The 26,798-nt window shown below is 38.2% G+C and overlaps 1 long non-coding RNA gene across 1 annotated transcript; it reads left to right on the forward strand.

Moving 5' to 3' along the window:
* Window positions 1-325: 325 nt before the first annotated feature.
* LOC122747044 lies at window positions 326-24,656 on the forward strand. The gene is made up of 3 exons (XR_006355606.1): window positions 326-482; window positions 21,968-22,052; window positions 24,428-24,656. It is a non-coding gene; the product is annotated as an uncharacterized LOC122747044 (long non-coding RNA).
* The last annotated feature ends 2,142 nt before the right edge of the window (window positions 24,657-26,798 follow it).

A 26,798-nucleotide genomic window follows, 5' to 3' on the forward strand; every position in this document is an offset into this window, starting at 1 on the left:
AGAAACTCCTTCTATATTGCTCTATTAGTCCTATTCCAATTAAAGTCTATCAGTGCAAACAATATACCTGTATATGTTAATAAAAAATATACACAAATTAAATTTAAAGCACAGCAGCTAAATGGCAGAGTGGATAGAATGCTGGGTCTGTAGCCAGAAAGACCTGAATTAAAATCTGACCTCAAATACTTCCTAGCTGTGTGACCTGGGCAAGTCACAAAAGACCTGTTTGCTTCTGTTTGCTGAAGTTTCCTCATTCTGTAAAAGCAAATAGCAAACTACTCCAGTGCCTTTGCCAATAAAATTCCATTTGGAGTCATGAAGACTCAGGCCTGACTGAAAATAACTAAACAAGAATAAGAAGAAGCATAAACAGGTTCGAGGAAGTAAGAACTGCTACAAGGGTGGCCAGAAAAGGCTGAATGTAAGAGGTCAGACTTTGGGTTAGTTTAGAAGGAAGCCAGGAATTCTCAGAGGTGAAGGTAAGGAAGGAGTTTATTCCAAGTTGGGGGTCAGACTGTACATACAAATGGACATGAGAGAGAACGTCAAGTTTGATGAACAGCAAAAGGTAGTCCAATTAGATTGGTGATATTGTAGACTGTGGAGAATGGAACAATTTAAATAAATTTATAAAAGAGGCTTTGAGCCAGATCATGAAATGCTTTAAATAAGACATATACATTTATATATTTTTTTTTCTTTGAGGCAATAATGATCCAGTGAAGCTTCTTGCGCCAGGAAGGTAATGGTCACACTTGGATTTTAGGAATATCATTTTGGTAGCTGGGTGGATGATGTACCAAAAAGGGGAGAGGCCATTGTAATAATCCAGGCAAGGGGTGATGGCAATTTGAACTTGTGAGTAGATAGAGGGTGTGAGAGATGTTTTAGAATTAAAAGGGAAAGAAAGGAATGGTGATTAATTTTATTTGACTAGCTATTTGAGTAATTTTGTTGTTGCTTAGTCGTTTTCAGTTGGTTTTGATTCTTCACAATCCTTTTTGGGGGTTTTCTTGAGAGTTTTGTCATTTCCTTCTCCAGCTTATTTTACAGATGAGGAAACTGAGATAAACAGTTAAGTAACTCAGGTCTTCCTGACTCCAGGCCTGATGCTCTACTCACTACATCACCTAGCTGTCCTATTTAACTGTTTGCTACTAGGCAGAAAGCTAAGATTTAAATCATTAAGCCAGTGCTTTCTCCTCTTCTTCCCAGAGAGTATTCTCCTCCTCTCTTCTCTTCCTTTCCCCACCAAATACTACCTATTCTTCAAAGTTCAGCTCAGGCCCCACCTCCTCCAGAAACCTCTGTGGCTATTCTAATCATAACGATGATATCTTTCTCCTCTAAGCTCCAAGAATAATTATTGTTGGAAAACAACTGAGGAGTTGGCTGTATTGTCTTGCATTTAACAGTTGCAGCTCCAGCAGACATTAGACACCTACTGCATAGAGGCTATTGTACTAGGCCCTAGGGAAGAAACAAAACTAAATAAGACCCATAATTCCTACTATCTTGGAATTTTCTTGGATGTAACTAGGTGGATGTAGTGCAAAACAGAGATAGATCTTACTAAATCATGTGTGCTAAGTGTATTTACAGAAGGGCAAACACATACTATTGGGGAAGAGGGATTCTTACTAAATGCATCAGAGGAGAGTTCATAGAGGAAATGACACTTGAGCTAAATTGGTTTTCTTTCTCTGACTAGACTGTGATTGCAGGGACTACGACTTCTTATACTTCTTCTATACCTTCAATGATGTGTTTCTGTAGGGCTAAAAAGGGAAGACTTGCTGACTGATGGACAGGATGCAGTAATGAATATGAATCTTTGATTGTTTCAAAGGCTGGGGTCTTTATATAAACCTTCCTCTGGGAACCCAAATTCTCCATGAGACAGAATGATGGGGAGTAAAAAGAACAGATTCTCTAGTTTGGTGAGGAAAGTGTAAATTTAGCTCTATGGGGAAAATGGGCATCTCCAGTGAAGCTATCCAAATGCCCCCTCCTCTCCAATATTATTAAGTAACCATTCACATTTACAAAATGTTTAACTGCTTGCAAAATCTTTCCTCAAAAGAACTCTGTGAAGGAGGTTATACAAGTATTCCTTTCCCCGTTTTGGTTTTGTTTGTTTGTTTGTTTGTTTTTTGCAGGGCAATGGGGGTTAAGTGACTTGCCCAGGGTCACACAGCTAGTATCTGTCAAGTATCTGAGGCTGGATTTGAACTCAGGTACTTCTGAATCAAGTATCCAAGTATCCAAATTTCTTATCTAACTAGACAAGGTAAGAGAGAAGATGGTCAACCAGACTTCTGAATTCCTAGTCCAGGGTACTTTCTGTGATCCCATGCTGCCACTTATATATCTCCATTCTTCCCTTATAAAATTCTATAGTTAAGAGTTCACCTGGCCATCCCAGGGCACAAACACAAAAGCATTTTTCTCAATGTAACCAGTAAGCAATCAGATATTGCTTAAAAAAAAAAGCCCAACAAATACAAATATTTAATCACCTCTGGTGCCCTTTTTATGTTCCCAAATTTTATTGAGCAATTTATAAGAGAAGAGGAAAAAAAATCTATCAGAAATGCTGAAGAACAGTTCTCTAGCAAGCTATTTATCCAAAATATTGAAGCAACAACAAAAACACATAGGAAACAAAGGTTCAACTAATTGGGGGAAGTAGTGAGTAAGCAATTCATACCAGAGGATATAATTACAATTCAGCATTGTGGTGTAAACTGAAATGATCATCATAAATAACAACAATCTGCATTGGATCAGAAACTGCTCAGTAAACATGGAAAAGTTTGTAACTAGCTTTCATTTCCCCCCCTAACTACCACTCGCACCCCTCCATACTTCTTTGAGAATCTGATGTGTAACTATTCTCTGTGTTTACAGCCTAGGTAACTGGGTGAGAGGTTCATTTGTGGTTACACAATTGGCTGAACTTGTTTAAATTTGATTCTGGTTTGTAACTAGGCTCTAACATTTGCTGCTCACAGTTGGAGACCAACTAACCCTTTATGCCAGTGTAATAGTACTGATAAGAAAATATGTATAATGCTCCATAATTAAGAAGTTTGCATTGAAATGAAGAGTGGAAGTATATACAGTGCAAATTAGACCTTCAGTTAATATTTGTCTAACTTTTAAAAAAATCAAACTAAGGTTAATTCGTAGGTTCGGTGATGATGCTTACGTTAGAAATGATGATTGTTCAGTTTTGGCAATGATGTCTGGACCACTTAAGAGTCCTGGTTTCAAATTAATTACTAGCAATGTGACCCTAGGCAAGTCATTTCACCTCTGTAAACCTCAGTTTCTTCATTCACAAAATGGGCTTAATGATATCTGTACTAGAACATGTACATACAAAGTCAACCTGAGATTCAGGAAGATATAGGTTTGAATCCTGTCTCTAAAACATAATAGTTGTGGACATAATTGCTCTTAAACGAGTCACTTAAGCTTTCAGTGTCCCCATAGATTCTCTAAAACTCAAAATTATAGATATGCTGCTATCTGCCTCAAGGGAGAGAGTCCATTCTGAAAGGTACCTCTATGGATGAGATCACAAATCCTAATCCCTTCTCCCAAAGAAAACAAGCGAGTGAGATAACTGCTGTTGTTTATGATAATAATGACAATGATGATGGTGGTGGTTGTGATGGGGATGGTGATGACAACAATGACTTCTTTCATGTACTCCTCAAAAATATCCTACCTTGGAATGTTTCATTAGAAAGAGTAATAGTGTTTAACTGGAAATATTGTGAGAGAACTGTGCTTTTTTTCTTTTGAACTCTTTTATGAGACCCTAAACACTTAAACTTTCCCAAACAAGAGGGACCAGATTACAGGAGAAATTGTACAAACCTCTATGGAATCTGAAATTAACATTTCTTTTTGCAAAGATTTCAGTTGGTAATTTCTATGTATTTGTAAATTAATAACTATGGGGGCAGCTAGGTGGCGCAGTGGATAATGCACCAGCCTTGGATTCAGGAGGACCTGATTCAAATCCACCCTCAGACACTTGATACTTACTAGCTGTGTGACCCTGGGCAAGTCACTTAACCTCATTGCCCTGCCCCCCAAAATAAATAAATAACTAGTTATCTTAGTTGTTAGAATAAAAAGATAAAAAGGTAAACCAAACTTGTTTAGCTCTGAATAGTCAGTTTGCTAGGGAGTAAAAGAATGTATGAAGAATGAGAGGCCTAGTGCTATCCCGGAAATCAGAATTTTTCAGTGCCTCAGCCTTGTTTTAAAAAAGCTTCCCTCTGCCTTTTTGGTGTTCTTGTCTTACTTATAACTCTTGAGACTCAGAATAGGTGTTCTACATTCATTCATTTGTTTGTTCGTTCATTAATTCATTCATTCACGAAAGAAAATTACTATATTTCAGGTGGTATGCTAGGCTTTGCAATCAACACTATCCAGTCAAAGTCCTGTTTGTTTTTGAGTATGTTTGTGTGTTGTGCATGTGTGTATATTGACTGAGCCATCAGTGTTACTAGCCAATACAGTTGCAACTGAATAAGGAAATTATTGGTGGGTACCTAGAAGAGGAAGAGGCAGCAGCAATTTTCTCATTATTTTTAAACAGGGTAGAATTTTGTCCAGTTGGGAAGTAAATGTTTCATTTTTATTCCCCTCCCCATACCTCTCCCTTTATCTTTTAGAGCACTCTGTGTATTGTATCCCTCCCCAAGGTCTCAGGGTGCTTATACTGTCCTTGGACTGTTCAGAGATCCCTGCTAAATTAAACCAGTGAGTACCATCTTCACTGGGCAATCTCTCCACTTTTCAGATCTATTCCTGTCCCCAAACTCATTATAAAATCGTAGCCATCTTGTGTCGTGCCCCTACCACATGTCATCTAGCTCTCTGTCTTTTTCAAACAAAATGATATTTTAAACCAGTAAAATATTTAAATTCTTTATTATGGACCACATAAGCGTGATTGTACATGTGGCCTAAAATCTCAGGAGAATACCTCTGGGGGTTAAGAAGAGCTCACATTTGTATAATGCTTTAAGATTTAAAGAGTTTTCAGGGAACTAGGTGGCACAGTCGATAAAGCACCAGCCCTGGATTCAGGAGGACCTGAGTTCAAATCCGGCCTCAGATACTTGACACTTACTAGCTGTGTGACCCTGGGCAAGTCACTTAACCCTCATTTTTCTGCAAAATAAATACATCAATAAATTAAGATTTAAAGAGTTTTCCTCACAGCCTAGGGACCGGGAAATTCCAGGATTCTTTTAGATCTGTTTTACAAATGAGGAAACCAAGACAGAGAGTTTAATTGCTAAACAAAAGTTGCCCAGCTGTTAAGTATCAAAGGCAAGATTTGTAAACAAACATTCAGACTTTGGGATTATTGTTATTTTTCACTACGTGATGATGAGGAGAGATCCAGGGAAAATCAGTTGTTTGTTCATTTGTTTTGTCATTTCTAGGCTTCCTGAAATGCCAGCTAGGTGGCACAGTAGATAGTCAGGAACATCCAAGTTTAAGTCCCTATCTTAGATGCCTACTAAATATGGGATTCCAAGAAAACATGGGTCTCAGTTTTCTCCTTAATACAATAGCACCTATAACAGGGTTGTTATGAAAATCAAATGAGATAATAAATGCAAAAAAAAGTGTTATATTAATGTTAGCAACTACCTTTAAAAGGAAAAATCATGCTACCCAATAACATTTTGCCACATACTAACCCTGAAGGATCTGTGCTGTGATAGCTGGAAAGTTTATTATTGTTATTTCCAATATTCTAATTATGGCTGAAGTAGAGATGACTAACAATGACTAAAATAGCTAAATATGTTTCCTTGATTGGATAATTTGTATTTTAACAGGAGCTAGTGTCTTAGCTCAAAGGCATGAATATCCAATGTAATTTCAGGCAGTCTATAAGGGGAAATATTTAGGGACAGGGTAAGGGATATGCTAAGATTTCTTCAGTTCATACCACTTGTTATACACAGTTGTAAGTATAATCTCGATACCTCAGACTAATGGAACCTCTCTTTTGGAAAATATATGATTTGCCAGACCTACCTCTTGTAAGAGAGAGAATCATCTGAGTAAAGATATAAGTGTGCTACCTTCCAATTATAGATTTATTTAGCTCCATAAGTTCTTTTGTCTTAGGAACAATGATCTTGGATGAGTGGTAGGTCTTTATATCATCTGAATAATAGGAACTCACTACTTAAATTTGCCTGGCATTTTGATCTTTCCAAAATACTTCCCCACAATATGCCAATAAAATCAAATTTTATAAAGGGGGCAGGGTAGGGGAGGGGAGAGGAGAGTTTTTATCCCATTTAATGCTCATTCTACTTTCACCGAAAGGCCTCTCTGGACATGGTCACAATATGCCTTAGAGAAAGAGCACTGAATATATAACCAGAAAATATGGGATTAAAATCCTAGCTCTTTCACTTACCTGATGTAGGACCTTGGGCAAATCATTCTCTGGGCTTTTGCCTCCTCTTTGGCAAAGCAGGGGACTACATACATAATCTCTTTGGTCCCTTCTACCTTCAAGTTCTCAGATGCTCTGATTCTCTTGAAGCCTGAGGATCTCTATCTCTTACGTAGCTTTGGCCTGCATTGACTGCTGACCTATGCTTCATTTTCCACCTCCCATCTTTCCAAGTTCCTGTTATAAGGCCTTTCCCAAGATAGCTGTGGGATAACATTTTCCTTAACCAAAAAGGGAAACTCAATTACAGTCTCAGACTAGCAGAAACTCTGTTTCTTTGGAACTGCTCTTAACTGAAAACCTTCAGATCACAAACATTTCCCAGTATTCCCTAAATCTAATCTGGCAGCTACAGGCCTCATTCAGTTTTCTTTCAAACAACTTCAAAGCCATGAGTAATATACTGGGCAATCCATTCCCACTCTTTGTGCCCCCCCTTCATGGAGATGCTTATCACTTGCAAGCTCTGTTTGAAGGGCGGCTTAATGAAAGTAATTATTCTGCATGATTTCTTATTAAATGGTAAATATATGCCATGTCTATTATTGACAGTGCAAGCATCTACTTTCAGTTGCTAGCCCTACACTTTTCTTTCCATGCAGGTTCAGTCACCTCTACTCACCTGTGGAATGAGGCCTTCCTATACCTATTAAAGTTGAAAAAGACTTTAGAAATCATCTCATCTAAGTTCCTGTGAAGTACTGAAGTTCTTTCTGAAGCACCCCTGGAAGATGGTTTAACAGCTTTGGTTTGAACATTTCTGGTTCAATATCTTCTACTTGGTTCTGAACTCCCCGAGACCTTGCTTTCTCATCTTTACCCTGATACCTCTTTCTCTGAAAACTGTATTTGCTCAGTGCTGAGCAAAGTACTTATCAAATAGTAAGCACTTAATAAATACTTTTTATTCATTCATTCATTTATTCCAATCTGGAACTCACCTTGGGACCCCTGCTCTGCTGTTAACTTTTGGAAAGGCCCAATCAAAGGCCCATTCTGGTACCTGGGACAGATCGAATAGAGTAAGGTTGAGGAAGTGAAAGCCAGAAGCTTGAGGAAGGCAAGGGCTGTAGTGGAAAAAGAGACTGTGGATAAGGAACCAAACTTATTTAGAAAGAGAAATAATAGCATGAATCTCCTTGAGTGATAATAACAAAAGGAAGATTATGTCAACTCTTTTTCCTGACTCTGTAGATGATGGAGTATGAAAGAAGGAACAACTAGACTTGGAGGAAGTGCCAAGAGATGTGGTGTCTTCAGGAGAAAGCTAGAGTTCACTGAATTTCAGAAAATGGGAGGAATAAGAAATATGAAGACTTAAAGATAGAGGGGGATTTGCTAACAGTAGAGTAGAGAGAAGGAAAATACAGTGTGAAGGCAAGTCAGAGGATAAGGAACTGAAATGACTGAATTTGCTATTGGGCAAACAGATATTAGAGGCTGGTGCATGATCCTTTCATTATACATCTCCCCCAACCTAGTTCAAGCAAACATTCAAGGACAATCACCTACAAAGAGAGGGAGTAATGAGAGGACTGGGATGGTCCCGGAGTCATAAGAGAGGAGAAGCTGCCAAGTGTACAGGTGAGGGAATAGGTCCACTGGTGGATAATTCTCTGCATGGACTGGGGGAGGGGAGGGGGAAGGAAGGAGAGGAAATGAGTTTCCCAAGGAAGAAGAAATGAATATCTTCATGTTGGAGCCTCGGGTAAAGTCATAGATTATAAGTTCTTTTAGTTTCTACGACAGACCTAATCATCTCATGAATACACATATACAACAAACACTCAAAGGGAATATGAATGAGTACATGTATTGTAGCAAATTGCATATGTTTGATATACACATATTTTACTATATATGGTTCTAATAATTTAGGCACCACCCTTTATAACTGGAAAGGATATGATTAAAGTGTCATCTGTAGGAAATATGTAAAGTTGTTTGTTTGTAATATCAAAGGTAAATTTAGAGAGATAGCTTCTGATACGTGATAGAGTTCTAGGCTTCAAGTCTGGAACACCTTAATTCATATCACATCTCTGATGCTTATTATCTATGGGACCCTGAGTAAGTCATTCAATAAACAAGTTATTTTACTCATTGCTCTAGACACTGTGTTAAATGCTAGTGCACAGATACATATACACACACAGTTCATGCTCTCAAGGAGTATACATTTAATAACTGAGACAATATTTAAATATTGTCAGGCATATAGAAGATCTGTATAGAGTATGTGGAAGTAATCTGAAATAGGAAGGCATAGTGGAGTGGGGGGGGGTTAGGTGAACAGAACTGGCCTTTTGTAAAAGTTGAATTTAATCTAACTCTTGAATAAAGACAGAGAAAGTAAGAGGTAGACATGAATGGGGTCAGTCCTGAGGTCAGACAGTGCAAAGGTATAGATAGGAGATGGAGTGTCCTCTTCAACAAATGGGCTGATGTAGACCATAGAGCACACAGAGGGGAACAAAGCATATGAAGACTTCAAAGATAGGAAGGGGTCAGGATATGAAGAGCTATAAATGCCAAACAGATGATGTTATATTTGATCCTTGATATAATAGGGAGTCACTGGAGCTCTTCAAGCAAAGGGGTCACATTTTCTAAGGTAAAAGAATTATAGTAGCAGCTAAATGGAGAATAAATTGGAGTAGACAAAGACTTGAGGCAGGAAGAGCAATTAGAAGTCTATTTCTGTAACAGTGTGGATGTGAAAAGGACTTAAACTAATGTTATGGCATGATGACTGGAGAGAAGGGGACATTTGAGAGATAGGAAGTTGTAGAGGGAGGGAAAATAAGAAAAAGAGGGATACTCGGTTGTAGATCTGGGTGACTGACCTCCACAATCACAGGGAAATTCAAAATAGGGAAAGGCTTTGATGGAAAGGTGATTAACCTTGAATTCCCTTGGATAACTCCATAAGACTTATCTATTCATTGGGGGTAGCATGTTACCAGGAAAGTGGACTGGCTCTGGGGTCAGAGGACCAGGGTTCAATCCTTGCCTTTGACCTTATCTGCATGACATTGAACAAGTCAATTACCCTCTCTTGGCCTTAATTTCATCATCTGTAAAATGATGAAGTTGAACTAGATGGCCTCTGAGGTCCTTTCCACCACCTGTAGTATGATCCTTCTTCCTTTTATCATAGACTTATAGAAAAGAGTTCCCACGCCAGGAATTTTATCTACTGATTTATTAATCATTCATGTTTTTGAATAAAAATGAGTTTGTGCTAAGCTATCTACCTTTTTTTCCCCTTAGTCTTTCATGCATTAGAATTAATGGGGACAGGGAGTGGCTTTCCCACCATGAACCAGAAATGGAAAATTTGGAACTAGAATCAAAATTTTCCAAAAGCGTTCCATTCATTTATGCAGAAACCTAAGACCTAGTGGAAAAATCTTTTCTTAGTTTCTTCTTTCATCATTGAGTACATTTCTCTGAGACACAAGTAGAAGAAAATTCCCCTAAGCTCTAGAGTCACTGATACATCTGACACCAAAAGGTATGCCATGGGGGCTGACAGAGGAGACTTCTTGTTCCCAGAGACAAGACAGGCTCCCAAATCATCCCTGATCCATGTGCCAATAAACCAGCTCGTGCTTTTATAAGGCATGATTAAAGGAAATGTCTTCTGTTCCCAATGCACAGAGCAAGGATGGATTCTAGAAAACAAAGGCCGTCAGAAGGGGCAGCTCAGTCATGTCTCAGAAGCTGAGGCCTGGGAACTGAGCTTCCCACTTCTCAGATGTCAGATGTCTTATCCCTCTAGAGGCAAACTACTCCTCAGGAACCTAGTTAATGAAGGAGACTTCTTCCACTAGTCAGTGAGGAGAGGAAAGAATTGCCAACACTGCTATTCCTTCTTTTTTTTTTTTCCTGCCTATTCCCTTTTCCTTGATCTCTCCTCAGTGCTTCTTTTCCTACCATTCTAAATTATTTTATCACTTATTTTGAGCTCATGGTTTTTATTGTTGTCGTCATTGTTGGTATCTTTGTTGTTTTGTATTTTGTTTTTCACCAGGTATGACATGACAGATTGGCTAAGCAACTGATAACACAAATGATGTTGTTTGACAGGTGCTAGAAAGGAAACCCTGTACAATGTCTCTGCATTCAGGTCCCATTTCTAATATTTTTGAACTGTATGTTCTTGGACAAGTCATTTTACTTCTCTTATCTCCAGTTCCCTTATACCTCCCTGCTCTAAGAGACTATGATTCTGAAGAGACTAAAAATTCTGAAGAATTTTTTAGGACAAAAGATTAGGTAGAAAATAAATCAAATTACAGGTTGTAAAAATAATGCTTTTGGGTACTTTCAAATCTACACTGTGCCTCCATCTAAGTGTGTTACCTCAGACAAGACTGCTCACCTTTGTGAGCACAAGTTTTCTTGACTCTAAAAGAAAGGAGTTGAACTAGAAGATACTTAAGAGGTCTTTAAGTTCTAATATCCTGTGATTCCATGATCCTAAGGTCTTCCCACCCCAGGTGCAACAACCTCTGAAATGTAGTGATGAGAAATTAATTCATAGCATATGTATAGTCTAGAGAAGATGGGAAAAGAAGGAATTTAAGCACTCAAAGGGGCTTTGGGACTCATAGAATAACAATACCTCAGAATTTGAAGGAAGCTCAGTGGCCTTCTAATTCAATGCATACCTTCCTGACAAGTAAGTCCTTTCCCCTTCAGATATCATTAAACTATAGGAAATTTTTCTTTTATATACAGATTTTTTTATTTTATAAATATAAGGAATATCTATGGAATGAATTCCCTCTGCCAATGAAAATCACTAATTCTTTGGCAGCATATAGTCATAGAGAGTGGTTGGGAATGCTGAGGGGTTAAATGCCTTTTCTAGGGTCACACAGCCACTATATGTCAGGGGTAGAATGTGAACCCAGGTCCTTCTGACTCAACCATAAAGACCTTTCTCTATGTACTACTCCATATGACTGCTTCTATTTTTGTTTTTATTAATTTTTTCAAATGGGGCCTGTGAGTTTATGAGTATAGGGAATTCTCTGAAAGGAAACTACCAATGCAGGTAGACATCTTCTCTGCAATTTATGGTCTTAGAGAATTTCTGTAAACTGAGAGAGTAATTAATTTGCTCAGGGTCACACAGCCAGTATGTGTTAGATGTAAGTCCTGAAGACAGGTCAAGCTGATCCTAAACCCATTCTCTATACATTAGATTATACTATATCTCATTAAGAAGTATTTCCTTTTTCTCTATCAAGGAAAATTTTGCTTTTTACAAATTCTTCCCATGGTTCTGAGTTTTATCAAAGAGGGACCAAGAAAAACAAGTTTAAACCCTATTTCACAATAACTTCAAATATGTGAAACTATGTATAAGAATCCCATTGCCTCCAAGCTACACAGTTCCTTCAGCCAATCATCACTGGCCTTAGTCCCTTTGTCCAGCCTTTGAATCAATCAGCAACAAATATTTAATCAACAAATGTTCATCAAGTGTCTACTATGTGCCAGGCATTGTGCTAAATGATGGGGATATGAATAAGGAGAATAAGGCATTCTCTACTGTCAAGGAACTTGCATGGGAGGGGAGTGAGGAGGAGATAGGCAACGATTGCATACACGAATATATACAAACTAAATATAAAGAGAATAAAATAAAGAAGGTATAGAAAGAGAGCCTTTGATCTCTTCTTAGCAGGGAGATCAGGAAAGGCTTTACGTAAAAGATGGTATTGAAACTGTGTCTTGAAGGAAGAGAAAGATTCTACAAACATGAGGTAAAGAGAGAGGTCATTTTAGGTCCCTGGGATTGCCAGTACAAAGGCATAGGTGAAGAAACAACCCTATTATCTTCATGGAAGAAATTCATTCAATTAGTACTTGAATCTAAATGGTTCAAATATGTAAAGTGTCATTCTTCAGAAGAGAAAACAGGTTTATTTTGTGTTGTTCCAATGGCAGAATCTTTCTGGGAGGGTAGAAATTACAGGGGGGAAATCTTGGCTCAACAAAATGAAGAATATTCCAACAATTAGAGTTATGCCAAAAGAAATGGTTTTCCTCCCTGGGGAGAGGACCACCCATCACTGGAACTGAAACTAAGACTGGCCTACCATATGCAAGGGGCAACATGAGATGGTGGGGTGGGGGGATCCTTGTATCTGATGGAGATTGGGCCAGAATACTGAAAGTGCCTCTTCTGATCCTAGATTCTATAATTCTTTGAGTTAGGAACCCCCTTTTCCAGGATATGCTTTTAAAAGATTCCCCTGATAAAGATACTACTTTAAGTTGGCAAAAACCTTACCTAAGTATTTCCTACATCATTACATATTCAGTGAAGAGGATGAGGAACCTGAGGAAACTGAGACCCAAAGAGGTTAAGTGCTGTACTCAAGATCACATTGGAAGTGAGATTTGAAACCAGATCTTCTGACTCCCAGTCCAGAACTGTTTGTACCCTGCTAAAGGTGACCTTTCTGAACTAGAGGATTTTTGAGATGGTCAGTCCTCAGTATTATCATACTTCTACCTTCTCTTTAACAGTATCCCTATTGGAAAGTGTTTTCAGGGACATATATGAGGGTCTGGGGGATATTGAGTAAGAGGAGGTGAGTCAACAGAAGATGAAAAAAAAGAAGGGAAATTAGAAAATTTCCCTCTATATAATTTATTCTCCCATCCCTCTGGATGACAGGGGATTCTGAGGATTGTGTTGGCTCGTTCTGAGCCAGAGGAGCCCCCATTTCCCCAGAGGAAAGATGCTGCAGTAATCCAAAATAGCAATAGCAATGAATAGGCTTAGGAAGGTGTCTGATGACTGCCCAGGGGAATGGGAGATTTTTCAGTGATGTTGTTCCAAATCTTACGCTCAGAGACAACAGTCAATAAGGACAGATTAGAACAGCAGTCAACCAAGATCAAGAAAGGATCCAGGACTTGTAAAAAACCAAACAAACAAAAAACTTCTGACAGTGAAGACTGACCTTGGTGCCTATACTCCTGCACCATTTCTGTCCTCTTTTCCACTTTTAAACCCTATCAAGAGTGAGGCCCAGGGATCCTTTCTATAAAAACAGTGCTCTCATGAATTTAATAACTCATCCCAACCATTTTAAGCTTTACAAAGCACTTTGCTCACAGCAACCCTGTATTATCCCCATCCTACACTTGGGGAAACTGGGGCTTAGAGATGTAAGTGTCATCAAGAAGTCACCTGGTCTGATTCATATTTTACACAAAAAAGAAAACATAAGCCCAAAGAAGAAAAATGAATGCCCCAGGTTCCATAGTTAATGTAAGGGTGTACCCCCAATGAATGTTCTTCACCAAAGCTGAAGGTCAAAATAGAACAAATAGAGACAGAAGATGCCATGTGCTTACAGGTAAGTACTACAGACAGGGTAGTGTCTCTTCCCATTTCTAACTCTGGAGGTGCAGCTCAAGTGAGTTCTCCCTCAGGCATAGCTGCAAAGTAAAAAGAGGTCAGAGAACTGGTAAGTCTATAAATCCGTATATCCATTAACTTTGTTTTAGACATGTTTAGTCTAAGGTACATAAAAGACATACAAGGCTATATGTCCATTAAGCACTTAATAAATATAGGACAAATTTAATACTAAAATCTGAACTAAAGATACAGATTTTGAGATCACCCCACTGATTTTATTGCTGTCACTGACACTTCCCAAGGTGTATTTCTATTTGTTAAATCTGTAATATTATTTAAATGTTTTACCTCATTATGAAAATGATGTATCTTTGAGAGTTGGGGATTGGGGCCTTATTTTGAGAGCTTCTCTCGTCTATATGAAATCAAAGCCAGTAGTCTATTACAATATTCCAATTTTTTTTGGGCAGGGCAATGAGGGTTAAATGACTTGCCCAGGGTCACACAGCTTGTCTTGTTTTTGAGGCCGGATTTGAACTCAGGTCTTCCTGGATCCAGGGCTGGTGCTCTATCCACTGCACCACCTAGCTGCCCCCAAATATTCCAGTTTTTATCATTTTTTCCTCACACATCAAACATCTGTGAGTCAACACTGATATAGTAACAAAAGCTATGGGGTGAACTAGCAACTAAGAATGAAGGAAGCTTTTTTTTTAACTCTGGAATTTCTGAGCCTCTCCATGAAATATATTTTGTACCTTGCTTTACAGAGATATTCAGCAAGTCATCGAGCAGGGAAATAAATGCTCTCCTACAACCTTTGCCTGTGATTAATGTAATAAAGTCCAAAGAAAAGGATTCCTGCTTAATGGAGTTCATTAAATGCTGCTACTAACTGATAATATTTCATTAATTTATTCAAGCCCTATAGCAAAACAAAACCCTTCTCAACCCACAGTGATGCAAAACAGGTCACTCAACCATCCACACTGAGAAAAAAAAGTGGATGAAAACTCAATATTACCTAGGCTATGTATGTTGTATATCTGAATGGCCCATGCCTTACAGCTTTAGCTCATAGTCCAGGAAATGAAGAAAATCCGAAATTGTATAGCATTTCCAATTATCCTATAATGTTTACTGTCACAAAAGCCCATCTCTTTAAAAGCAGCATTTTCCTAGAGAAGTTATATATTTGTAAATCATGGTACACCAATATCTATAAAGAATAAAAATGGAAAATTACCCAAAATGAATGGTGGTGGATATAATAAGTATGCTATGGCTTGATACCAATGATGGCCTTACCAAAAGAAATGGTGTAAAAAGATATTATTGAAGACAATTGATGTCCAGAACAGATGAGGAAGTAGAATGGTCATATAGTAAGCATAAGTTAACTCATAAACATTCAGTCCAGGGCAATGATGTCCCTGAGATATTAAAAGATCACATTGGGTAGATTATTAATGGTGAACTTATAGAAAAATAAGGACACACTCTGCCCAAGATGAAAAGATACAGAAGGGTTGCAATTTGTTTCAAGGGAGTGAATACCCAATAAATAAAATCATGGATCTAAATTGATGTTCCAGTAATAACCACAAAACATTAAACATTGGGGCAGCTAGGTGGGGAAGTGAATAGAGCACCAGCCCTGGAGTCAGGAGTACCTGAGTTCAAATCTGACCTCAGACACTTAACACTTACTAGCTATGTGACCCTGGGCAAGTCACTTAACCCCAATTGCCTCACTAAAAAAAAAAAACAAACAAACAAACAAACAAAAAAACCCACTAAACATCTATAACATTTTGTGACATAGAAGGAAGGATTTGTAATGGTCCCTTTCCTGATCAGCACCATGTTACCTTAATGAGTCTGATGATTGTGCTAATGTTGGTAATGGGATGAAAGGGAAAATTAAAGGTTATTTTTCCCCTTTAGTTTTGGTTTTTGAAGCAGAAAAATGCCAATCTTTCACTGAGAAAATATTTCTAACCCATTTATTCTTTCCTTGACCAATTTCACATTATAAAATGATGAATTTTTTAGCCTTTTCATGCATCTTTGCCAGGAAAGGGAAAAGAGGTGATATTTGTTATTACAGTAACTGTGTCTAGGGGTACATACACATGTAAGTATATGTGTTCAAACCTGATGCAGAATATAGTTTGGCACATGGTAACAAAGATTTTTATGGAAAAAAAAATCACAGAAAGGGGCTGTTTTTGATCAACTGTACAAAACAGTAAATGAATAAGCCTTTCTCCAGAGGAAGTTGCTTGGGAAAACCACTAAAATTGGCATTCAAGGACTTTGTAGATGATGTTGATTCAATATCAGACTAAGGAATAAGCCAGGCTAAAGGGCTGGGATGGGATGACAATCCCTCCATTAGTGTGAAAACTCTAATCCTACTCTGGGTTTAGACTTTCAAGACCACCTTGGCCTTAAGTAATTAGCTTCTCTTGGAAAAACAAATTGTAGTTTTTCAGTCTACCACAAATCTTTTAGGTTAACAGCAAAAAAAAAAAAAATGTGCTCTAAGACTTTGGTTTTCCCAATTTAGAGATAGCCTATGATTTTGTGACTACTGAGAGAAACTCATGGGTGAATGGCTCATCCTTTCTAAAGACTAATGATAAATGATCATTTGTATGGAATGATTCAAGTGACAATGGGAAAAAATCCTAGCCAAAGAAGATCACCTAGACAGTACGATAGTAGATATGTGAAAACATATTATTGGAACTTCATTTCTATGGACTATCCTACTTATGATCCCTTTATATTAAGAGAGAGGGAGAATATTAAGAATATTAAGTTTATTTCTCACCTAAGACTCTTTCTGGGTTATTTCACCACCTAGCCCTGAATAGTACCTTGGACCTGTTCTCTCTTAATTGGTATATCCCTTGGATGGGGTTGGGGATGGGGGTAGGGGAGTATGGGAAAATTACCATTTCTTGTTGAGTCCCTGCCAGGGTCACTTCATTTCCAAATCACTCATTCTATCTGATAGGACACCCTCCTTCATGATCCTATTTCTCTTACATACTCTTTTTTCTGTCTTCTACTATTAGAATGTAAATTCTTTGAGAACTGGGGCCATTGAACTGTACTTGTATCCCTGGAGCTTACCACAATGTCTGATCCAATGATTAATAAATGGTTATTCGTTCTTTATATCTATCTATCTATCTATCTATCTATCTATCTATCTATCTATCTATCTATCTATCTATCAACCCATCATCAATCTGTGATTTTGTGGTTGTTGTTGTTGTTGAGACTGGATTTTCCTGTCTTGCCTAAACTGGAAGTACAATGGCTACTGATAGTTCATTCTCAACTGATTGGCAGGGAAACTTCAATATGCTCTGCTTTTCTGACCTAGTTCACTTCACACCCATTAGGTAATCTGGTGGCCTTTTGGGTGATGGTGTTTAACAAATTGTCTCCAGAATTAGTGTAGGCAATCTCATAACTCCCCAAATCAAGTGATCCGCAAGACTCAGCTTTTTTCAGTAACAGGTATTATAGGACTGCACTACAAAACTGGGCATAATCAACATCATTATCATCATCATTGTTGTTATCGTCATCATAATTATCATTATCACTATTATTTTCACTGCCACCTTAATTTGAGTAGGCTGAATTCTAGTTGAGAATCACTTTTTTTTTTTTTTTTTAGTGAGGCAATTGGGGTGAAGTGACTTGCCCAGGGTCACACAGCTAGTAAGTGTTAAGTGTCTGAGGCCAGATTTGAACTCAGGTACTCCTGACTCCAGGGCCGGTGCTCTCTCCACTGCGCCATCTAGCTGCCCCTTTTTTTGTTTTTTTTGTTTTTTTTTTTAATGAGAGAATCACTTTATGAAGGAGGAAGAAGTGTTGTTAGATGGTTCCTTAGCATATGTGCTAAAGAAAAAAAAGACTTATGGAGAACCCTGAACAGTTAAGAGACTGCATGAGGGCAATGAGTACCTGGATAAAGGAGTAGAGTTTAAACAGAATGGGCAGAAATAGTAGATGTGGTAGTCTCAGAAGTAAGAAGAATGTCCTTCTGCTCAAAATGATTTCCCAGGTAAACTTTTGCTGATGCCTGACACTCTACTACTAAAACCTTTAGAGAATATTACTGAAGGGGCAGCTAGGTGGCACAGTGGATAAAGCACTGGCCCTGGATTCAGGAGTACCTGAGTTCAAATCAGACCTCAAACGCTTGATACTTACTAGCTGTGTGATGCTGGGCAAGTCACTTAATCCCCATTTCCCCAACTCCCCCTCCCCAAAAAAACCCTATACTATATATATTACTAAAGATTAATTCTTCTTTGGGGGCTTAAAGGATCATATTGCATTCTTCTTTTAGATGCTCTTTCTCTTTAGAGAAATATCAAGTATTAACTCTCCCTTGAATTTCTGAGTGTTGAAAGGAAGAGGGGATGCCAAGGAACATATGTCTCTCGCCTGGTTGTGGATTATATTATTACTATTATAACTACCTTCCATGTTCTAGTTCAATGGGAAATGAAAAAAAATGGAGCTCAGCAGCATTTGAGTTAGCATCAGCATGATCTTAAAAGAATAGATGGGTCACATAAGTGTGGTCCCCAACTATATCTACACTATGCCAACGAACTAGAAGAAAAATCCATATTTCACCCCAAAATCTTCACATTGATTCCATATAATGGCAAAGTCAAGATAAGGGGTAAAAGCCAGGTTGAGATTGAAGTTTTCAGTTTTTATTCACATAGAGATGTTGGACACATCATTGAGTATAATTGGAAGCACTAGGGTCCAGTCATATTATTAGCCTCATACCATATGGTGGCCTTGGTGGCTTGATTTTAGGTGTGTTGAGAAGGCCTCCCTTTTATTCCAATTATTTTCTTTTCCATACAATGATACTTAGAATCCCTGTAAAAAAACCTTTCCTTTCAAAATTAAAAAAAAAAAACAAACCTTAAAATGCACCCTCCACACATCTACAATAGTGATTTGCATTCATACTGTGTTAGAAATGACGTGTTAGAGCTTTTCCTGGGAAGACTTGTAGGGAGCAAGAAAATATTAATGTACTGGACACCTGTGGTGTTGGGAAAGGGGTACCTCATTGCAGTGAGAAAGGGCACAGAAAAGAGACCCTGCCTATAAGGCAGAAAGAATTAAACCATTCTTTTATTCTGGGAAAGGCTTGTAACTATTATACAGTTCTGTCCTTGTGTATCTGCTTAACTGGTACTAAGATGATATTATTTCTACTATACTTTATGTTTTCAAAATGCTTTCTTAACCATAATTTTTTACAATAGTTATAATCTGGTGGGTTTGGAAAAGCACTCTGGATTCATGGGAATGGACATATGCATTGGCTGCTTTTTGTGGGGTATGTCTTGGGACCTTTTGGATAAAGATATGTGCAGCAGCTCATGACTGGTGGATTGAATGAATATGGTCATATGATCAAGTATACCCTCCACCCTCAGTAGGATATAGGAACTCTGGAAATGTTCCATCCCTTTTTTAGGACATGTTTCTCTTTTGAGACATATCCAATGTCAGCTCTACTTTTTTTTTTTCTTTTTGGTTGGGCAATGAGGGTTAAGTGACTTGCCCAAGGTCACACAGCTAGTAAGTGTCAAGTGTCTGAGTCCGGATTTAAACTCAGGTCCTCCTGACTCTAGGGCCGGTGCTCTATCCACTGTGCCACCTAGCTGCCCCCATCAACTCTGCTTTTGACTTCTGGATATGGGAATGAAGGGGGCTTTCAATGCACCTACATATCTCCATGGAGCCAGAGCATATATACAGATGGATGGGATTATTAGCATTATGCCTGTGAGTAATATATTTCCAGTGTGTTATCCTTCATTTTATGGATGAAACACTGAGATTCTGTGAAGTCATATAATTAAAGATTTAGAGCTTAAAGTGAATTGAGTCAAATTGACTAATTTAAAGAAAAGATAAGTGAGATTTCCTCAAGATCATATAGCTAGTGAGTGGCAGAGCCATGTTTCAAACCCAGATCATTCTTCTCCTGGTCCAGAGCTCTTTTCATTATATCACAAAATCTTGTTTAAAATAAGTTTTCCCACAGGACATCAAAACTGGTCTGCTAGGGGTAGCTAAGTGGCACAGTAGATAGAGCACTGGCCCTGGATTCAGGAGGGCCTGAGTTCAAATCCAGGTTCAGACACTTAACACTTACGAGCTGTGTTACCCTGGGCAAGTCACTTAACCCCAATTGCCTCACCAAAAAAACCTGGGCTGCTGTACTGAATATGATAATTTCTAATCAGGCCACCAAGAAAGATATTAATTCACCCCTCCTTCTTCCTCATTCTCAAAAGGGAGAAAGACACCAATCAATAACATGGGAGGTTCTATGAGATACAACCACTAAATGGCATTTTTTATTTTGGAGATGATTGATCCATTTCCATCTCCCTTTTAAAAGTTGCCTCTATTTGGTGTTTTCAGTTGAAGCACTTCCCTCTCACCTCCCCCACCCTTCCTGCAGTCTTCAGTGTTCTGATTTGGAGAGTTGAGTAGCATCTACCTGACCTCAGCACAAAAGCTGCCATTTGTGTCAGCTAATCCTTTAAAAGCCTCTTTTATTTTATTTTATTTTATTTTGTTTCTTCCTATGAGGGGGAAAACACTTAAAAGTATTTCCTATTCCTTGACAACCTGAGAAGAATATCAAATCATCTTCATTCATCAAATAACACTGGCTCCAGAGTAGCTACATTTGCAGGTGGTAGGACCAATGAAAAAACACAATCAGAAATCAAATCAGCAAACAGGAGGCGACTTTTCTTCTTCTCTGACTCAATTACTTGGTAGAGAACAGTTTATCAGAGAGATCAGAGAAGATTAATCCCATACTCCCCTAATCCCCATTTTGTTCATATATTATCCCTCCTCTTAAGGAGCAGCTAGGTGGTGTAGTGGATAGAGCACTTTGCTTGGAATTAGGAAGACTCGTTTCATGAGTCCAAACACTTACTAACGGTGTGACTCTGGGCAAGTCATTTAATTCTGTTTGCTTCAGTTCTTCAACTGCAAAATGAGCTGGAGAAGGAAATAGAAACTACTCCAGTATCTTTGCCAAGAAAACCCCAAAATCGGGTTGCAGAGAGTCAGAAATAACTAAACAACAGCAACAACAAAATATCCCTCTATTTGACCTCCTTCAGAATCATACAAATAAAGTATTCTAGAGTTGGGAAATCATAGGATCACAAATTTAGGGCTAAAAGGAACCTTAAAGCCATCTGGTCCAATTCCTTCATTTAACCCATGATTCCTAGAGGGGGGAAATAATCTGACCAACGTCACAGGTAGTACAAAAGATGGGATTCTAACCTAAATTCTCTGATGTCAAATCTGGGGCTCTTTCCTTTTTTAATCTATAGCTTTCTTGGGGCAGCTAGGTGGCACAGTGGATAAAGCACTGGCCCTGGATTCAGGAAGACTTGAGTTCAAATCTGGCCTCAGACACTTGAAACTTACTAGCTCTGTGACCCTGGGCAAGTTACCCCTCATTGCCCCCTCCCCCCAAAAAATATCTATAGCTTTCTGGAAGTTCCATATTGCTCAAGACCCTTGTTCTTCCAGAGAGGAAAAAACAGGGTCTGGGAGGGTTTAAGTGAGATGGCAAAATTCACCCTGCTAATTAGGGGAAAGCAGCATGTCTATCTGAGGTCAGTCAACCTAAACACAGGACAGGTGACCACTTCTGTTGAAGCAGACAACTTTACCCTGTGATTCTGTTAAACTTCATTTGAAAAGCCTTGAGAGCATCCCCATGTCATGATCACCCTTGGAATGGGAACATAGAAAGGTTGTCTAATACTCTCTAACACCAGGGTGAAGACTGCCATTTATGACTTGGCTCATAAAACCCAGACAGCAACACATATTTTATTAAGCAAATAGTCCTGCTAATTTAGCGGCAGTAGAAGCATACTTTATTAATTTTGTAAGGATTAACATAGTGCACCAGATGCTGACTGTATTTTAAACCTTTCTTGGCTCTCCAGGGCCCACTCATCAGAGGTGATACCTCCCCCTGGAACAATTATTGCTCTGCCACCATGGAGGCAAATACAGCCTTGTGGGCCCGAGGTATCATTTAACCTTTTCTTTTGTGTCTTATGCTTTTGGTTATGGACAAACATCATTATTTAAGGTCGTAAAAAAGTGCGGCCATTAGGGAATAAGAGTCATGACCAAGGCCATTTGTCCCTACCCCAAATGCTCACAAGTCTCTATGGTTTTTGAGGTATTCTGTCGGTATTTATTGATTTTTTTCCATCCTATTTATGCTCACTTCTCCTCAAATTGTTTGCCTCTAGCAGTATCCCCTGCCCCATTTTTCTAATTGACAGTTTCTGATTAGCTATACAGCTGAGAAACCAGATGACTGACCTTTTTAGAATGATATGCAAAATAAGAGTAAATGAGGTCTGAGTGAATGAAGGCTTAAGAAATTTTCCTGTGAGTCAAGTGTGTGAAAATAGTGCAGGGACTTTGTCCTTCCCCCCCCACTGCTAAACAACCTCTTTTGCTACCTTCCCAATTCCTTGTTGTGTTCTAGATAGTTACTTTTGTTCAACAAAATAGCCATAATAATAGAGGCGTAAGAGCACAGATTTGAAGTAGAGAATCCGGTTCCAAATCTGGCCTCTGACACCTTCATTTCCTTTGTGAATTTGGATTAATCATTTCACCTCTTGGAGGCTCAGTTTCTCTATTTGTCAATGGCCTCTGAGGTCACTTCCAGTTTTTGAGTTATGTTCCTATGAAACTGTGCTTAAGTGAAGTCTCATTGTATCCTTTTTTCTTGCAAACCACTGGCACTCTTAAGCATGTGTTAGTAGATGGGCACATGCTTCATTACCTGGTAACCCTTAAATAACACAATGGGCTTCCCTACCACTATGGAAGTTAGGGGATTGAATCCTCAGAAACCTCAAAGATTACCCTTGGAGAATCATTTTGATTCTCCTATAGGAGGTGGCAAGGAGATTCAGGGTTTTATAGAAAATACTGCAAAGAATAGTTTTCTCTTTTCAGTGTTCATGCAAGCAGGAGGAAAAAAAAAACATATTAAAAAAACAGCCTAACTTTGAAAAATTCTTCACTGCACCAAGTTAAAACGAGGCGTGCACAGTGAGCGCTGTGCAGTTAATGTTGCTCATGGCCCCCCGCTGAGCGGAAGGATTTTACTAGAACTGTATGAAGTGCCTTGAAATTAATTTTCCTATAATAGAAACTACTTAAAAGAATTATCTTGCTGTGCAGCAAATCAGTTCATGTGGCAGATTTATCTTTGATCTGGAATTTTCTTAAGGGGACAAGGGCAGAATAGAGCTGATATGGATGAAGCAAAAATCAGAGACCACTCTACCCCAGAACTTAGAGATCCATCTGGAAAGGATGTCAGAAAAGTTCCAGGATGATGGAAATGGGGGTCTGTTATGTGTAAACACATGATAAAACTTTCCATGAACATTTCATTTGCAAAACTATTCTCAGCTTGATCTTGCCTTAACTTTGTATCATAACATTTTCAGGAAACATAGGTTTGGCATTGTTTAGAGCTTATATTCAGCTAAAGTTCGCTTCCCTTTTTAGGGGTGAGATCCTGGCTGGATCCCAGATCTAATCACATGGTTTAGCTAAGTTTAGGTAACAATAGTAGAATAAGAAATTCCTGAATTGAGAACTGTATGGGCCCACTGAAATGACGTTTTCCTATCCTTTCATATGACAAATAAAGGAACTGAGGCACAGAACAGGAAAGTGACTTTTCCAAAGACATAAGGAGAGGGATCAGCAAATCCAGCATGAGTTGTTAAAAGACCCACTGAACTGAAGTATTAGCTGGCTTGTCTCAAAGCCCTAAGTGGTATAGCTCAGGGCCAATTTTCTGGCTTCTCCTACTGTTTCATCTACATCATGGTGCCTATTATTCTAGAGCTTAACTGGCCTTGTGCTCTACATGAATGGGAGCTAGAGTCATTTACATTTCACTTGGGGAGGAAAAAGAACACTACATACGTGAAATAAGTAAAAAGATCCAATATAGAATATGATGAGGAGTATATGATAAGGAGTTTAATGGCATGATATAGATTATATGCAATTAAGTGTAAAGGGATTCAGGGAAAAAGAAAGATGACTGAGTTTGATTTAACCAGGAAAGATGAAATGGAGGAAGTAGGTCTTAAGCAAGTCATTAAAGAAGTGATAGATGTGAGTTGACAGTACAGGGTAGGGCATCCTAGATGGGAATCTCAATGAAGGCAAATAGAAAGGAACAGCATGTGTGTTGGGGATAGACATGAACCTAAACGTCCATTATGCTGTTATAGCTCAGATGGGCTAATCTTTTGTCTGGAGAAATATCGATCATAAGCATGTTCTGGAGATTCTATTCATAAGACCTACTAACATTATTTATTCACTTCCTTTTTCTGATGAATTTCACCAACAAGTTGCAGAGTACTGAAATACTCTTGAGAGGCCAAAGGAAGATGTGGAAGATGAAGGATTTATGGAATGCCACACCATGCAGAGCATGGCAGCTCGTGAACAGCCAAGAATGAAGGAGTGTTTATTTACCACCCCACCAAACTCCACAATGTCACTTTGTCATCTCCTTACCAAGGGCATCTTACTGAAATGTAGAAGGAAATAATTCATTAATAAATTCAGTTCAACAAATGATTTTTAAGCATTTATTCTATGCTTGGTGCTAGAGTTAAAAAGACAAAGAGAATACTCCTTGCCTTCAAGGAGCTGATAGTCTACTAGTGGTGGGGGTAGGAAGGTGCAGTATATATATTCCAGGTCACTTGAGAAAGAAGTGTATATTTAATGACTAGGAGCACAGAAAGATAGGGATTGGGTAAATTTACATAATATACCACATGATGTAAGCAATGAAGGAAGATAAGAATTTTGAGACACAGAGGTGGTTAGTAAATTTCTCCAGATACTGGAAGAGGCTACATGTAAATGCACAAAGACAGGAGAGAGAAAGTTAAATTGGGTATAGTTAAGAGTCCAATTTGGTTGTAACACAGAGTACATGAACAGGAATATTCTGTGGTAAGTCTAGAAAAGTAAATTGAATCCATATTTTGAACAGTTATAAATGTCATTCTGAGAGAGAAAAAAATGTTTATTTAATCAATATAGAACCCATGAAGATCTTTGAGGAGGAGGGTGATATGGGCATACACATGTATTACACGTGTAACTATGGAAGACTTATTAGAGAAGGGAGAAATAAGAAGCATTGAAATCAGGAGTCTATTATGATAGCCAATGTGAATGGAAAAGTCTTGAACTATAGTGGTACTTATCTAAATAAAGAGTGGGGGACAGACAAAAAATAAAAATGGGCAGGTAGAATGAACAAAACTTGTGAACTAGTTATGGGAGAGGAGGAAAAAATTAAAGATGACAATGAAGGTATGAGCCTGGGTAACAACGAGAATGGTAATACTCTGGATAGAAACAACAAAACTTGGAGGAAGGATAGGATTTGGGGAACAATGAATTATATTTTGGACATGTTATGGTTGAAATAGCTATGGGGTATCCAACTTCATCAGACAGGCAGAGATGTAGTGCTGAAATTTAAGAAAAAATTTTGGGTTAATTATATCAAGAAGAGAGGTGCGTTCAATATAATAGTAGGATTTAAAAAAGGGGATTGTACCTCTTCTTACTGTGGATGGAACAACAATGAAGAGGATAGAAAATATATAAATACCTTATTCTTATTTTACTCCTTTTTTCTTCCAACAAATAACCATTGTAGATGAAGAAGAATAAAATAAAAATGACTAACATTTGAAACTAAAGATAAGTATGGGGTATTCAGTGAGTCACCAAGCCCAGACAAACTTTATATTAAGTTATGAAAAACAACTGGCAGATGTGATTGCTGTGCTGCTAACAGTGGTATTTGTCAGATTAGGGAAAGACAAAAGAGGAGCTGCTGGACTGGGGAAGAAAACACATTGTTCCGATTTTCAAACAAACAAACAAACAAAAAAGGTGAAAGTCTTTAAACTATCAGGCCACTGCATTTGAATTCTGTTGCTGGCAAAATTCTAGAAAACAACAGCATTTAGAGTTCATGAACTGTTAGAATGTGTAGAAAAATTAAACTCAGATCTTAGTGAGATATTTGGGAAAAATTTTCCTGTTTTCCTTGTGAATGCAAGGGAGACACATAGGTTTAGGTTACACTGGTATAGTGAAGTAGATTTAGAACCAGTTCACTGACCAAAGGAGAAAACAGATAAAAATAGGAAGATGTCAACTTGGAGATAAGTGTCTAGTGGAGGGACACAGATTTTTCTTTGACTGTGTACTATTATCTTTTTCTTTTCTATCCCTTCCCTGAAAGTTTATAAGTAGAAACTATAGGACACTTGTAATCAGTGTCATCAAGGCAATTCTTGGCCAGGTATGGGTTGAACTAGTTGACCTCCAAAATTTCTTATAATTCTTATATTCTATGAATCAGTGAGTATGTAAGTATGGGGGAAGTAGGCTAAAGAGGGGACAAGGGGAAGCATGGAAAGCATCCAAGTTTTTTATAGTAAAGCCTAAAAGAAGTCAAATGATATGTAAAAGTCATCTACAATCTAGCCTGTGGCTAGCTTTTTATTTTTTGTTTGTTTGTTTTTTATCCTCTGAGCTCATAAATATTTTTAATGGGAGGTTCCATTTAAACTATCCCATTTTTGAGGTCTTAACCTTCACTCTGCATAATGAACCTGGAGAATCTACAGAGAATCCACATTTTAATATCCAGTCCTATCGGGTAGGCTCATGAAGATTGTATTG

The sequence above is a fragment of the Dromiciops gliroides genome, chromosome 1 (genome assembly GCF_019393635.1).
Source record: "Dromiciops gliroides isolate mDroGli1 chromosome 1, mDroGli1.pri, whole genome shotgun sequence".
Taxonomy (NCBI): Eukaryota; Metazoa; Chordata; class Mammalia; order Microbiotheria; family Microbiotheriidae; genus Dromiciops; species Dromiciops gliroides.